Below are 13,888 nucleotides of genomic sequence, written 5' to 3' on the forward strand. Positions count from 1 at the left end.
ATGAAAAGTCACTCCAGAAAATTCTGCTCAGCTGCCATGCCTCACGCAGTGATGAGAACGTAATCCCCAGGTTTGCTCGGGAAATATTAACAGCATCAATGCTGCCGGTACAAATGACACAAGAACATCGCAAATGTCTGCTTGGCAGGCCACCTCTCCACGTCGCAGCTCAGTGCCCTGGGTGTAGGCAAACTCTGGCATCTCACTTGGTGCGCTTCCAGGAGCTAACTGCACCAAACCCACATCCTCTGAGGGAGGCTATCTGTGGGGCTTAACTCCATCTTCGGTCCGCCTCCCCCTCTCTCCCTATTTATTCCAGAACCCTCACCCCATCCCCCTCTCTGATGAAGGGTCTAGGCCCGAAACGTCAGCTCTTGTGCTCCTGAGATGCTGCTGGGCCTGCTGTGTTCATCCAGCCTCACATTTTATTATCTTGGATTCTCCAGCATCTGCAGTTCCCATTATCACCAGACATCAAAGGCCATTCCTTGCTGTGGCATTTTTCACTTTGGGCTCCTGTACAGCCATGAAATGACCCACAACAGACAACAATGTCAGTTACGCCTGGGACATACTGGAACTGCAAACGGTTCATCGCCATTCATATGAAAAAGAAATGGTAATAATGCAGTTGCAGCACGGGTGAGCACAGGTGCAACGTTTTAACAAGCGCCTACACACTCAGGACAGGGCTGGTTTAGCTTCGATGGCTGGCTTGTGATTCAATGTGGGGGTCAATTCCAACATAGCCTGCGGTTTTCACGAAGGACTCTCCTTCTCACTCTCTCCTCTCCCCAGAGGCGTGATGACCCTCAGGTTAAACCACCTCCAGTCGCCTCTCTGACTAATGAGAGATCTGGTATGACAGTGGCAACTGTATCTTTCATTCAGACCCTCAGACAACCTGGTAAACAATTGCGCATCATATGGGCTCTTCAAACTCAGTCCCAGGACGGTTAATGTGTGATTTAGCTCTTCTGGAGGACGATAAAAGAAGCAGTGTGAATGAACCCAACAATGAGGCCATTTTCAAATGTAGGCCCTTCACCATTTGCTCCGCCTTGGGTGTTTGAACCCTCGGGGTGTTGCAGACAAACAGCCTTCAGTCTCCTAACGACGACATGATAACAGCTTTTAGCTGTAGTGATGGTATTTCCTGTTGCAGCTCATTTTCCAAACGCAGTTTGTGGGCCTGGGAGCACTCCACTTCAGTGAAGCCACCCCTCCTGCAGGTTGGCTCACTTCAAAGGCAGCTTGAGCACAGCCTTTTACTCCAGGGTCCTGTCTGAAAAGCAGCTGCAAAGTTCACCGATGCTGCAAAGCAGCTGCTGATTTGCTGAAAGAAAGCATATGGATATATGAATGGGTAAGGTAACCCTCAAATTCCAGTTTGCAGTGAATGCTTTCTCTGTCAGATGTGTACACAGCTGTGAAACAGGAGAGTTGCAGCCAATGCACGTTTCATAGCATTTTCTATTAGCAGCAGAAACTTAGTGGATGTGCCAGGCTGGTAATTTAACACTGCAGAGAACATGCACTAATCCTAGCCAGTATCTAAGTGTGAATGCAAACTCAATGAACCCTATGTTTTGACTTTTTGGCAGAAAGGCATTTTGGCAGTTCAACTGCGCTCAGCGGCTCTCAGGCAGCTATCATACAGTAATCAGATTTACTGCTTCCCAACTTACTACCAAACTCAGTTATAGAATCCAAAAGGACATCGTCAGGGACGTGACTTGGTTGACTTATTAATAACTGAGGAAATGCAGTGATTCAGAATGACCAAGTCATTGTAAACAGGATAGCAAACAAAGCCGAGCAAAACCCCCACCCCTAGAATCACTTGATGAATGCAGCTCACTAAAGTTAACCATGGCCAGGCACTTCCTCAAAACTCAGCCTGCTCCCCCCCCACAACTGTTCTGCTGGAAGATGTCAAATCCACAGCATTAGGCAGCTTTGTACCACCGAAGCTGTTCAGACTGCAACTGAATGTTCCTCAGGAGCTAAACCAGAGAGAAAAAAAAATTACAACAAGGATGGATTGCATTTATATAACGACAGCTGTCCTCAAGATGCCTTACTGCCAATGATATTCCTTTACAGTGCAGCTGCTGTTGTAATGAAGGAAACGCAGCCACCCATTTTCACACAGCAATGACAATGTGATAGCAACAATATCTGTTTTCATGTTCTCAAGTGACAGATAAATACTGACTTTATGTGGTTCAGAGCATCCCTCAAGCCACCCGCTCCAGCGACGACTGGGAGTCCCGGTCTTTTGGCCGACACAAACAGAGCAGGTTTATTCAGGACAGAACCAAAACAAAAAAAAACAGAGAGGTGTCGTCAGGAGATGGAGTCGAGGCATTATGGGGGAGTGCACTGAACCTCTGACCAATCCTCCTATCCAGACTCTCCTGTTGTCTCAGAAGCCATCGCGCCAGAGTGGAGGCAGGTCATCCTTGACCCTGAGGGACTTCCTGGTCAGCACAGAGCTTTAGCTCTTCAGAATCCCACCAGTGTCACAGCAGCAGGCCATTGGGCCCACTGTGTCTGCACTAGCTCTTAACCAGAGCATCATTCATATGTCAGTCTCCTGCTCTTCTGTGGGGTGCTGGCCAATGGGATTGTCCATCCGAGAAGGCCTCAGTTGGATATCTTATCCGAAAGAAACACCTCAGCAGTATGGCATTCCCTCACCACAACACAGGAACATTGGCCTAAGTATGTCTGGTTACACAACTTTACAGATCTGTCTTTTTCCTCTCCTGGACCTGAGCAATTTCGGATTCTTGCACCTTTACTGGCAGCTATGTCGGTGCAGACTTGATGGGCCGATGGGCCTTTTCTGCACTGCATGAGTCCTTTGACCTCTGAACCCACAATAATTGTACCGAGGTACTCTGTGCCAAAGATGGTGTCATGTGAAGGTGAGATTGTTTTAGCGTAACTAATCTGTGACTGAAGAAACATTACCTGGGCATCTTTATATCTAAGGTGGTGCTGTAAGCGGCAACCAATAAATTTTTCACTGTCCGCATTTGAGTACATGTCACAATAAAGCTAGTTCAATTCAATTGCATTAATCTGCTTTGGAATCTAGAGTGTTACCAACTGCACTGCAGCTGATTAGGAGCTCAGTCAGTGTTCCTGGCTGCATATAACTGCAATGATTACAAAAGCACCTATTTCAAAAAATAAAGTGTCGCTGGACCAGAAGGCAAGGCTGGTTGGTGAATGCTTGAGTGGAGTATGAACGACAATTTGTTCTGGTTATAATCTGAGCAACAATAATTACGGATGAGTTTGAGTTTATGGAGGATGGAGAACAGAGACAATGTAGATGGTTTCAGCAACAGAAGAGCTGAAACAGGGATGAATGCAGCAGCATTACAGAGGTGGGGATACGTGAGTCAAAATGGTTTAACATCAGTTTACAATCTTCTCCGCATAACAATGGCTTTGTTTTTCTGTTTTTCATTTGACAGGCTGGGTCAGGATTGGGATTGCTATAACACGTTGCTGGAATCCTTTCACAAGATAATACAAACACCTTTAGTTGGGACAGACCTCTACACCTTTCATTTTATCAATGTAATGTTATGCACAACAGATTCAATGACATGTTTAATGCAAACTATGACAGTGTAGTTTATGTTTTACTAATAATCCTGAATCTGCTTACAGGAAGTTCCTTACTGTTTGACACTGAGTTTCTTCTGAATCAAGAGCTAGCTTTATACACATCATGTCCCAATATTAGTCTGTAGAGGGCCTCACAATATAGCCGATATTATGGAGTGTGGGATCGTTGGTGCATCTGTTAACTGGTAAAATGTTTTTCTTTCGGTCTAGTACTGCAGTGTGCCACTGTGTTGCGGCCATGGATAAGCAGTGACACCTTTTTGATTGTCCACCCTGACCTGAGGTGAGCTGACTTGCTGGTCTCACACAGCAAAGAAACAGGCTAAGACGAAATGAAAAATGGGGATGGTTGGTTGGTGCACTTAGACTAAAAAGAGTGAAGTGAACCATTATATGTCATTTGCTTCACAGTTCGTAGTTCTCTAACCTTATCATGGACCTGGGCATCATTGGGAAGGCCAGAGATAACAAGGCATAGGGCTGGATGAACACAGCAGGCCAAGCAGCATCAGAGGAGCAGGAAAGCTGACATTTCAGGTTTGGACCCTTCTTCAGCTTTTGTTGACCAACTGAGTACTTTGGAGGCAGTTTAGTGTCAACCACATTGCTGTAGGTCTGGAGTCACTTGTAGACCAGATTCACACATTTCTTTTCCTGTAGCACGTGACTGAACCAGATGAACTTTTAAAAACAAACAGCAAAATTTTCACGGTCACCATTATTATATGTAATTCATGTCAGTAGCAGCAGATGGCAACAGTGAGTGAATAAAAACCAAGTAGGGGAGCTGAAGCAGACATGGACCTTCTCTAGAGGATAAGGCTGACTTTCCTTTTTAGTCCATTTGTGGAATGTGGGCATCGCTGGCTGGGTCAGCATTTATTGCCCGTCCCTAGTTGCCTCGTGAGAAGGTGGGGGTAAGCTGTCTTCTTGAACTATTGCAGTCCACCTGCTGTAGGTCGACCCACAATGCCTTTAGGGAGGGAATTCCAGGATTTTGACTCAGTGATAGTGAAGCAATAGTGATATATTTCCAAGTCAGGATGGTGAGTGGCTTGGATGACAACTTGGAGATCGTGGTGTTCCCATATATCTGCTGCCTTTTGTCCTTCTGGATGGAGTGGTCATGGGTGTGGAAGGTTCTGTCTGAGGGTCTTTAGTGAATTTCTGCAGTGCATCTTGTAGACAGTACACACTGCTGCTACTGAGCGTTGGTGGTGGGGGGAGTGGATGCTTGTGGATGTTGTGCCAATCAAGCGGCTGCTTTATCCTGGATGGTGTTGAGCTTCTTGAGTGTTGTTGGGGCTGCACTCATCCAGGTAAGTGGGGAGTATTCCATCACACTCCTGACTTGTGCTGTGTAGATGGTGGACAGGCTTTGGGGAGTCAGGAGGTGAGTTACTCCCCACAGTATTCTCAGCTTCTGGCCTGCGCTTGTAGCCACTGTTTATGTGGTGAGTCCAGTTGAGTTTCTGGTCATTGATAACCCCCAGGATGTTGATAGTGGGGTATTCAGTGATGGTAACACCATTGAATGTCATGGGGTGGTGGTTAGATTGTCTCTTATTGGTGATGGTCATAGCCTGGCATTTGTGTGGCTTGAATGTCACTCGCCACTTGTCAGCTCAAGCCTGGATATTGTCCAGATCTTGTTGCATGTGAACACGGACTGCTTCAGTATCTAAAGAGTCTCAAATGATGCTGAACATTGTGCAGTCATTGGCGAACATCCCCAATTCTGACCTTATGATGAAGGGAAGGTCATTGATGAAGCAGCTGAAGATGGTTGGGCCTAGGACACCACCCTGAGGAACTCCTGCAGAGATGTCCTGGAGCTGGGATGATTGATCTCCCACAACCACGACCATCTTCCTATCTGTCAGGTATGACTTGAACCACTGGTGAGTTTGCCCCTGATACTCATTGATTCCAGTTTTGTCAGGGCCCCTTGATGCCACACTCTGGTCGAATGCAGCCTTGATATCGAGGACTGTCACTCTCACCTCACTTTTGGAATTTATGTCTTTTGCCCATGTTTGAACCAAGGCTGTAATGAGATCAGGAGGTGAGTGGCCCTGGCGCAACCCAAACTGGGCATCACTGAGCAGGCTATTTCTGAGCAGGTGCTGCTTGATAGCACAGTTACTGACACCTTCCATCACTTTACTGATGATTGAGAGGAGACTGATGGGGCAGTAATTGGCCGGGTTGGATTTGTCCTGTTTTTTGTGTGCAGAACATAACTTGGGCAATTTTCCACATTGTCAGGTAGATACCAGTGTTGTAACTGTATTGGAACAGCTTAGCTAAGGGAACCGCAAGTTCTGGAGCACAAGTCTTCAGTTCTATTGCCGCAATGTTGTCAGGGCCGGTAGCCTTTGCAGTATCCATTGTCTCCAACTGTTTCTTGATATCACATGGAGTGAATCGAATTGGCTAAAGACCAGTATCTGTAATGCTGGGGACCACTGGACGAGGCTGAGATGGATCGTCTACTCAGCACTTCTGGATGAAGTTTGCTGCGAATACTTCAGCCTTGTCTTTTTGTACTGATGTGCTGGGCTCTACCATTATTGAGGATGGGGATATTAGTGGAGCCGCTTCCTCTAATGAGTTGTTTAATTGCCCATCTCCATTCACGACTGGATGTGGCAGGACTGCAGAGCTTAGACCTGATCCGTTGGTTGTGGGATTGCTTAGCTCTGTCTATCACTTGCTGCTTTTACACACTTAGTCAGAAATAGATCTTGTGGGGGGTGGAGGGGGGGTGGTGGTAGAGAGAGAGAGAGAAAGAGAGAGAGAGAGAGAGAGAGTGAAAGGATTTCCTCAACTAAATGTGAATTGCAGGTTTAATTTCATGTAAATACTCTGTTTTCCTAATTTAGCCTTAATTCCCTTTCCTTACCTGATTCCCGTGGAATAAAGAATTCTTGACTTATGGTCTGTGGGTCACGGTATTGCTTTACAATTCCAGATTTATGAGTTGAACTTAAATTTCACCGTCTGCCACAGTGAGATTTGAACCCATGTCCTCAGGTCACTGTCCTGCCCATTGATATTATTACCACATTTTGCGCATATCTCTGAGTCAGAAACGCGTCTTCAAATCCCAGTCATAATATGTGCCCACATAATCCACTCTGGTTGTCGGGGAGTGCTGCATTGTTGGTGGAGCTGTATTCTCATTCTTTTAAAAAAACTCATTCACAACATGAGGATGTCGCTGGCTAGTCCAGCTTTTGTTGTCCACTCCTAACTGCCCAGAGGAGAGATAAGAGGTCTGGGTCTGGAGTCACATGTAGGTCAGACCAGGTAAGGATGGCAGTTTCCTTCCCTAGAAGAATTTTAACTCCAGATTTTTTTATTGAATTCAAATCTGCTGTGGCAGGATTCAAGCCCGGCTCTTCGGAACATTTGCAGGATTTTTGGATTAACGATCCAACGACAATACCGCTAGGCTGTAATTCTCCAAATGAAAATTTAAAAGGAAGCTCTGTCGGCCGTATAAGGTGGATGCCAATAATTCAGTGACGCTTACTTTGGAGAGTTTATCTCTCAATGAGTAATCACATAAACAGATTAGCTGGTAATTATCACATTGCTGTGTGTTGGAGGTTGCTTACAAAGGTTGCCTGCCTCAGTCCCAGCATTAGAAAAGTGAATAGACTCAAAACAGTACTTAAAACAAAAACAGAAGTTGGAAAGCTCAACAGGTCCGGCAGCATCTGTGAAGGAAAAAATCAGAGCTAACGTTTCGGTCCAGTGACCCTTCCTCAGAGCCCTGAAAAAGTATTTCAATGGCAGTAGAGAAAACACAGTGTGGAGTTGGATGAAAACAGCAGGCCAGGTAGCATCAGAGGAGCAGGAAAGTTGACGTTTCGGGTCGGGACCCTTCTTTGGAAATTTTACGCCAGCAGCGTACCTTTTTAAAAGTCAGCCAGATGTGTAACGGTTAATGCTCCTTCGATGTTTTGACCTGTGCAGGGTGTAGTTTCCCACCATGCTTCTCAAGATAAACTGCAGATTTGCAGGGTCCAGACCCGAAACGTCAGCTTTCCTGCTCCTGTGATGCTGCCTGGCCTGCTGTGTTCCTCCAGCTCCATACTCTGTTACCTCAGACTCCAGCATCGGCAGTTCCTACTATCTCAGATTTAGAATATCTCTCCTCAACGGTTGCTTTACTTCAAATAAAAATGTAGCTTTTTTTTAATGGAAATATCTGTGGTTGCCACTACTACTTGGCAAGATATGTTGGCTTGTTCATCGTGAGTCCCTCTCCTGCCTGCATTACCTGACAGGTGAGCTGAGCTTTATCGACCAAACCCAGGAACACAGTCGAAAGTGTCAGCCAGAGCTGTTATTCAAATTGTATTTGTTTCAGCAGAGGTAGATGTAGCTTCTGAACTACCATCCAGTATAGCAAGGTAACTTTCAATACAACAATTTGTATTGAGACAGCACCTTGAGCATAACATCATGTCCATGGTGTTTCATGTGTGCATTATTAATGCAAAATTTACCTCACAATCACATAAAGGGGTATGAGGACAGACAGGAGCCTACAAGTTCCTTTCCAAGCCACACAAACTGTATCATTGTTCCTTCACTGTCACTGGGTCATTACGCTGGGACTTCCCCTCAATGTGGGGCAATTATCCACCCGTACAGACTGAAGTGGATCAAGAATAAGATTTGCCACCATGTCTCCAAGGGCAGTGAGAAATGGGCATTAAATGCTCATTTTGCCAGCAACACTCAGGTTCAACTGATGTAGAAACAAAGAAACCTACAGCACAGGAACAGGCCCTTCGGCCCTCCAAGCCTGTGCCGATCAAGATCCTCTGTCTAAACCTGTCATCTATTTTCTAACGGTCTGCGTCCATTTGCTCCCTGCCCATCCATGTACCTGTCCAGATCTATCTTAAAAGACGCTAACGTGTCTGCATCTACCACCTCCGCTGGCAATGCGTTCCAGGCACCAAGAGTGAATCAACAAGGCTTGGTGAAAGATGTTTTCTGAGAAGCACCTAAGAAGAAGAGGGTGACACGGAGAGGAGAAGAGGCAAGAGAGCATTGCCATTGGAGGGTAGCTGAGGCAGGAAACCTCTCAACCTGTTAGAAAGTATGTGGATGAGCGCGTGACATTCACAGTCTAGGTGATTAGAGGAGCAACTACCGATGTTGGCCCAATTAAATGATGAACATGAACTCATGGTCAGTTGTTGGAAAAACCCAGCAGGTTCTTTAGGGAAGGAAAAAGCCATCCTTACCTGGTCTGATCTACATGTGACTCCAGACCCACTGCAATGTGGTTGACTCTTAACCGCCCTCTGGGCAATTAGGGATGGACAATAAATGCTGGCCTAGCCAGTGATGTTCACATCCTGTGAAAACAGCTTATAAGGACCACCTCACAACACTGGGGAAGAACCTCAGCGAAGCCTTTAGAAGATTCTCTCAATCCACAGGAAAGGGGGGTATTTCAATAGCATAATCTTCCCCAACTCAATTTGCACAGCATCGCAGAATCATACAGTACGGAAGAGGCAATTCAGCCCTTTGAAATTGTACATTAGTCCCACTTTCCTGCATTTGGCTCATACCTTTGAATGTTGTGACATTTTAAACACTCATTTTAAAGGTTGTAAGGTTACCCATCTCAACTACCCTTGCAGGCAATAAAATGTGAGGCTGGATGAACACAGCAGGCCAAGCAGCAGAGATGCTGCTTGGCCTGCTGTGTTCATCCAGCCTCACATTTTATTATCTTGGAATTCTCCAGCATCTGCAGTTCCCATTATCTCAGATACCCTTGCAGGCAGTGCATTTCAGACTTTCACAGCTTCTGGGTGAAAAAAATTTTTCTCAAATCCCCACTAAACTTCGTACCCTTCACTATAAAAGTGTGCCTCTTTGTTCTTGACTCTTTGAGTTGAGAAACAGCTGCTTTCTGTAAACCCTCCATGTTTCTCATAAATGGATACATCTCTGTCAGGGCCCCCCTCATCCTGCGCTGTTGTGGAGGAAGTGGTTCAGCTGCGCAGGGCAGACTCCTTGATTCAAGCACAGGGAATGCTGGAGAAACTCCGCAGGTCGGGCAGCATCTGTGGAGAGAGCGAGTCAGAGTTAATGAAAACTGGAAGAACTGCGGATGCTGCAAACCGAAAACAAAAATAGAAATTGCTGGAAAAGCTCAGCAGGCCTGGCAGTATCCATGGAGAGGAATCAGAATTAACATTTCGGGTCAAGTGATCCTTCCTCAGAACTCAGATGTAGACTCCCTACAGGGGGAAAACAGACTCCTCAGCCCAACAAGTCCACACCAACCCTCAGAGCATCCCCCTCATCTACATCCTCCCTGAATACTGTGGGCAATTTAGCACGGCCAATCCACCTAACCTACACATCTTTGGACTGTAGGAGGAAGCCAGAGCACCCAGAGGAAACTCCAGACAGACAGCCACCCGAGGGTGGAATTGAACCCCGGTCCCTGGTGCAGTGAAGCAGCAGGGTTAACCATTAGGTCACTGCGCCACTATTCCAGCAATTTCTGTTTTGGTTTCAGAGAAACAGACTTAACATTTTGCATCTAGTATGAGTCATCTTCCGATCTGAAAGATAGTGGAACTTCTAAAAAATACTTTGGATAGAGGTGGAGGTGAAGTAGGAGGTCAGATGGTGGAGAAGCTCAGTGCAAAAGACATAGTTAATGGTGGGGAAAAAGGAAAAGAGATGTGAAAAGGGTGTAAATTAAGGTTGAAAGGGGAGAGGTGGTTCTCTCTGCTAAAGCCAAACGAAACCAGACAAGGTTATTTGACAAGGAGGTGGTGTGTTAAGAGAATGAAAAAAAAAGTAGAAAACAGGCATAACTTAGTTAATTTCTGAAGTTACAGGATTCAGTGTTGAAAGTGTCTGAGTGGAAAATAATACAGTGCGGAGCTGAAGAAGGGCCGTGACCCGAAACGTCAGCTTTCCTGCTCCTCTGATGCTGCCTGGCCCTCTGTGTTCATCCAACCCCACACTGCGTTATCTCTGACTCCAGCATCGGCAGTTCTTACTATCCCTGAATGGAAAATGAGGTGTTGTAGAATCATGGAGTCATATAGCACAGAAACAGGCCCTTCGGTCCAACTTATCTATGCTGACCATGTTCCCAAACTAAACAAATCCCGCTTGCCTGTGTTTGGCCCATATCCCTCCTGTTCGTAGAACTTGCATTCTGCTTCATTGGAAACAGCTCTCCCAATTTTGGCAAGAATCCCGATTTTTTTTGCCAGGAGGCCTTTGCAGGGTTCATGGGGCTGTGTTTGCTGTTGTCATTTCCAGTGCCTTGGTTGATTCCACATGGTCCATCCAGTTTCATTTCTGTTTTCATAACAGCTGATACATATACCCCCGGAGCCATTTCAGAGGACAGCTGGAAGTCAGCCATATTGCTATGGATCTGGAGTCACGTGGAATCCAGACTGGGTAAGGCCAGCAGCTTCCTTCCCAAAAGGACATGAGTGAAACGGATGGGTTTTACAAAACTGGTTTTACAGTCATCACTAGAATTCAAAATTTTAATTGCATTCAAAATTTGCTATGGAGGGGATTCGAACCCAGGGTCCTAAGACATTACCGTGGCCTCTGGATTACCAGTCTAGAGAAAATTCCACTCGGTCATGGATTTCTTTACTGTAAGCTCGTTTCAGTCCTAAGGACACAGGGCAGTTGATACATCAATTGTTCAATTTTATAGTCATTGAATTGACGTAACAGTTTACAGGAACTGATGGGAAAGGATGGCTAGATATCTTCCAGGTTTTGTTATTTCTGAGACTGCAGCGACAAAGGAACAGCGAGGCCTTGTCTCTTCTGCAGTCTAGAAGCTCTCGTTGTTTATACGCAAGCCATCCACCTGCCCCTGAGCCAATCAGAGAGTTGTTGTCAAGCCGATGACTCTTGGCCTCTACAACTGGGCCAGATGGCCCAAACCAGTCAGCAGCTTGCCTCTGGGCAAAACTTGCTGAAAGCACACCCAGTCATGGTGCATCGGCCTCCCAACCATCTTCTCTCACTGCTTGAACAGAATAGCAGTGTAAATACAACTCACACTGAGTTCCAGTTGCCTCTTTTGTGTGGATGTGTAGCCAGTCCTCCCACGTTACTGGTTTAAAAAAAATCTTTTTCTCAATCGGTTCACATTCCAACGTGAAGTATTCTTTTAACACCCCAGCCATGCCTCCTGCCTTTGTGCAAATTCCCTTTCAGTGCCTTATTGGCACCGCTTCTCCTTTCAGCACCCATTTACCTGTGTGTCTGCCTGTAGGACCTTTTCAAATTGCCCTTTCAGTTAGCTGTCAAGTCTTTTCCCCTTAATCTGTCTTTGCTTCTCTGATATGTTATTTTCACCTTTCACCTGAACTTTCTTTATTCCCCTTGTTGTATTTCCTTCCTGACACCTGGCATGAGCACATCTTTTCGGCTTTACCTTAATTCCATCCCCTTTGTCATCCATGGCCCTCTGGATTCAGTTCTCTTACCATTTGCTTTTGAGGAAATATACTTCAATTGTTCTGTCTTTGAAGGTAGATCATTGTTCAGTTATTGTTGTTCCTGCCAACCTTTCACTCCAGTTTATCTGGCCCGGCTGCGTTTTGCCCCCTTGCAGTCAATTTGCCACCAATTTACCTTTGTTACTTTGCATTGGCTCGTCTGGATTATCGTTTACCACTATCATCCCAAACCTTACGATAAAATGGTCACCGTCTCTTTAGTGGCCCCCCCCACTGACATTTGATCCATTTGGGTCCACGTCGTTTCTAAGGACCAGTTATAAAAATGCATTTTTTGTTGCTGGACTGGACACGAACTGTTGTAGTGAAGTTTCCTGAACATAGCTTAGGAACATTTGCTTAGGAACGCTAGGAAGGTTTTGACGAAGGGACCAGAAGCATTAACTCTAATTTCTCTCCACAGATGCTACCAGACCTGCTGAGCTTTTCCAGCGACTTCAGTTTTTGCTTCGGAATACATGCCCTTTGCTGTGCCTGACGTTGCCAATATGTCTATCTATATATAGGTAATAAAACTGCCCCATTGTAATCACTCTATAATAAAGTCATCGAGTCATACAGTATAGAAACAGGCCCTTCTTGAACAAAGGAACTAAATTAGCTCTCCTCCAGTCATAATGTTGGCATCTTTCTGTAATTTCCCTGCAGATTGGCTCTTCTACATCCTTCCCACAAATTGGTGGTCTTTGGACTGCTCAGAGCAATGGAATTCCACTTTTTTTATTCCTTAGCTGTAGCCAATTGACTCTAACTTTGAACCCTCTGAGAAATATTCTTTTTCCAGTACTGCAATCATTACTCAAACCAATACTGCCAATTACTGGTTATAATCCAGAGATCAGTACCACAGATAGGTGGATTCTGTTGAGTCAGATATCTTGAAGCTTATTTACAACAACGAACTATTTATGAGGCTAAAATACTTACAAACACGCAGTCTGGGTTCAGTGCTTACTGTCGACTACAAACAACATGATTGGCTGATTAAAAACTGAAAGAACTGCGGATGCTGTAAATCAGGAACAAAAACAAAGTTGCTGGAAAAGCTCAGCAGGTCTGGCAGCATCTGTGAAGGAGAAAACAGAGTTAATGTTTCGGGTCCAGCGATCCTTCCTCAGAGCTGGGGGAAGGGTCACCGGACTTGAAACGTTAATTCCGTTTTTTCCTTCACAGATGCTGCCAGACCTGCTGAGCTTTTCCAGCAACTTCTGTTTTTGTGATTGACCGATTACACTGTCTCCTTTACACAGTGAGAGAGAGTAATGGCACAGGTATGTTTTATACTGGAACACTATCTGATGTGATGGCATAAAACTATCTTAAAAGTACTAATCTGCCATCAAAGTCTAAACACAACACTCCCATTTCACCTGACTCCCATGCACCCCGATTCCCGAACCCCTGCATGTACCACCCCCTCAGGAGAATTTCTTTCTCCCCTGTCTGACCTGAAGCTGGCCCAGTTGCTGGTGCTGATGTGTGGCGATAGTAACAAATAAAAAGCATGAAGTGGAACTGGAAAATACGAGCTTGCTTTGTCTTTCGAGGGCTCGGCGCACAAAAATAAACGTGAATTCGAAGCATGAATTGGAATCAGAAGTGTACGAATCAAGAGTGATGTGCCTGCTGACTGTGTTCCCAGTGGGTTTCGCAAATAAAGCTAGTCCCTTTGTGAGGCTGGT

At 45.5% G+C, this 13,888-nt stretch overlaps 1 long non-coding RNA gene across 1 annotated transcript; it reads left to right on the forward strand.

Annotated features, from left to right (window-relative positions):
• The first annotated feature begins 3,825 nt into the window (after positions 1-3,825).
• On the forward strand, positions 3,826-13,220 carry LOC132210700 (uncharacterized). Its single transcript, XR_009446865.1, has 3 exons — positions 3,826-3,931; positions 11,029-11,118; positions 12,610-13,220. It is a non-coding gene; the product is annotated as an uncharacterized LOC132210700 (long non-coding RNA).
• The last annotated feature ends 668 nt before the right edge of the window (positions 13,221-13,888 follow it).

Source organism: Stegostoma tigrinum, chromosome 2 (genome assembly GCF_030684315.1).
Source record: "Stegostoma tigrinum isolate sSteTig4 chromosome 2, sSteTig4.hap1, whole genome shotgun sequence".
Classification (NCBI taxonomy): domain Eukaryota; kingdom Metazoa; phylum Chordata; class Chondrichthyes; order Orectolobiformes; family Stegostomatidae; genus Stegostoma; species Stegostoma tigrinum.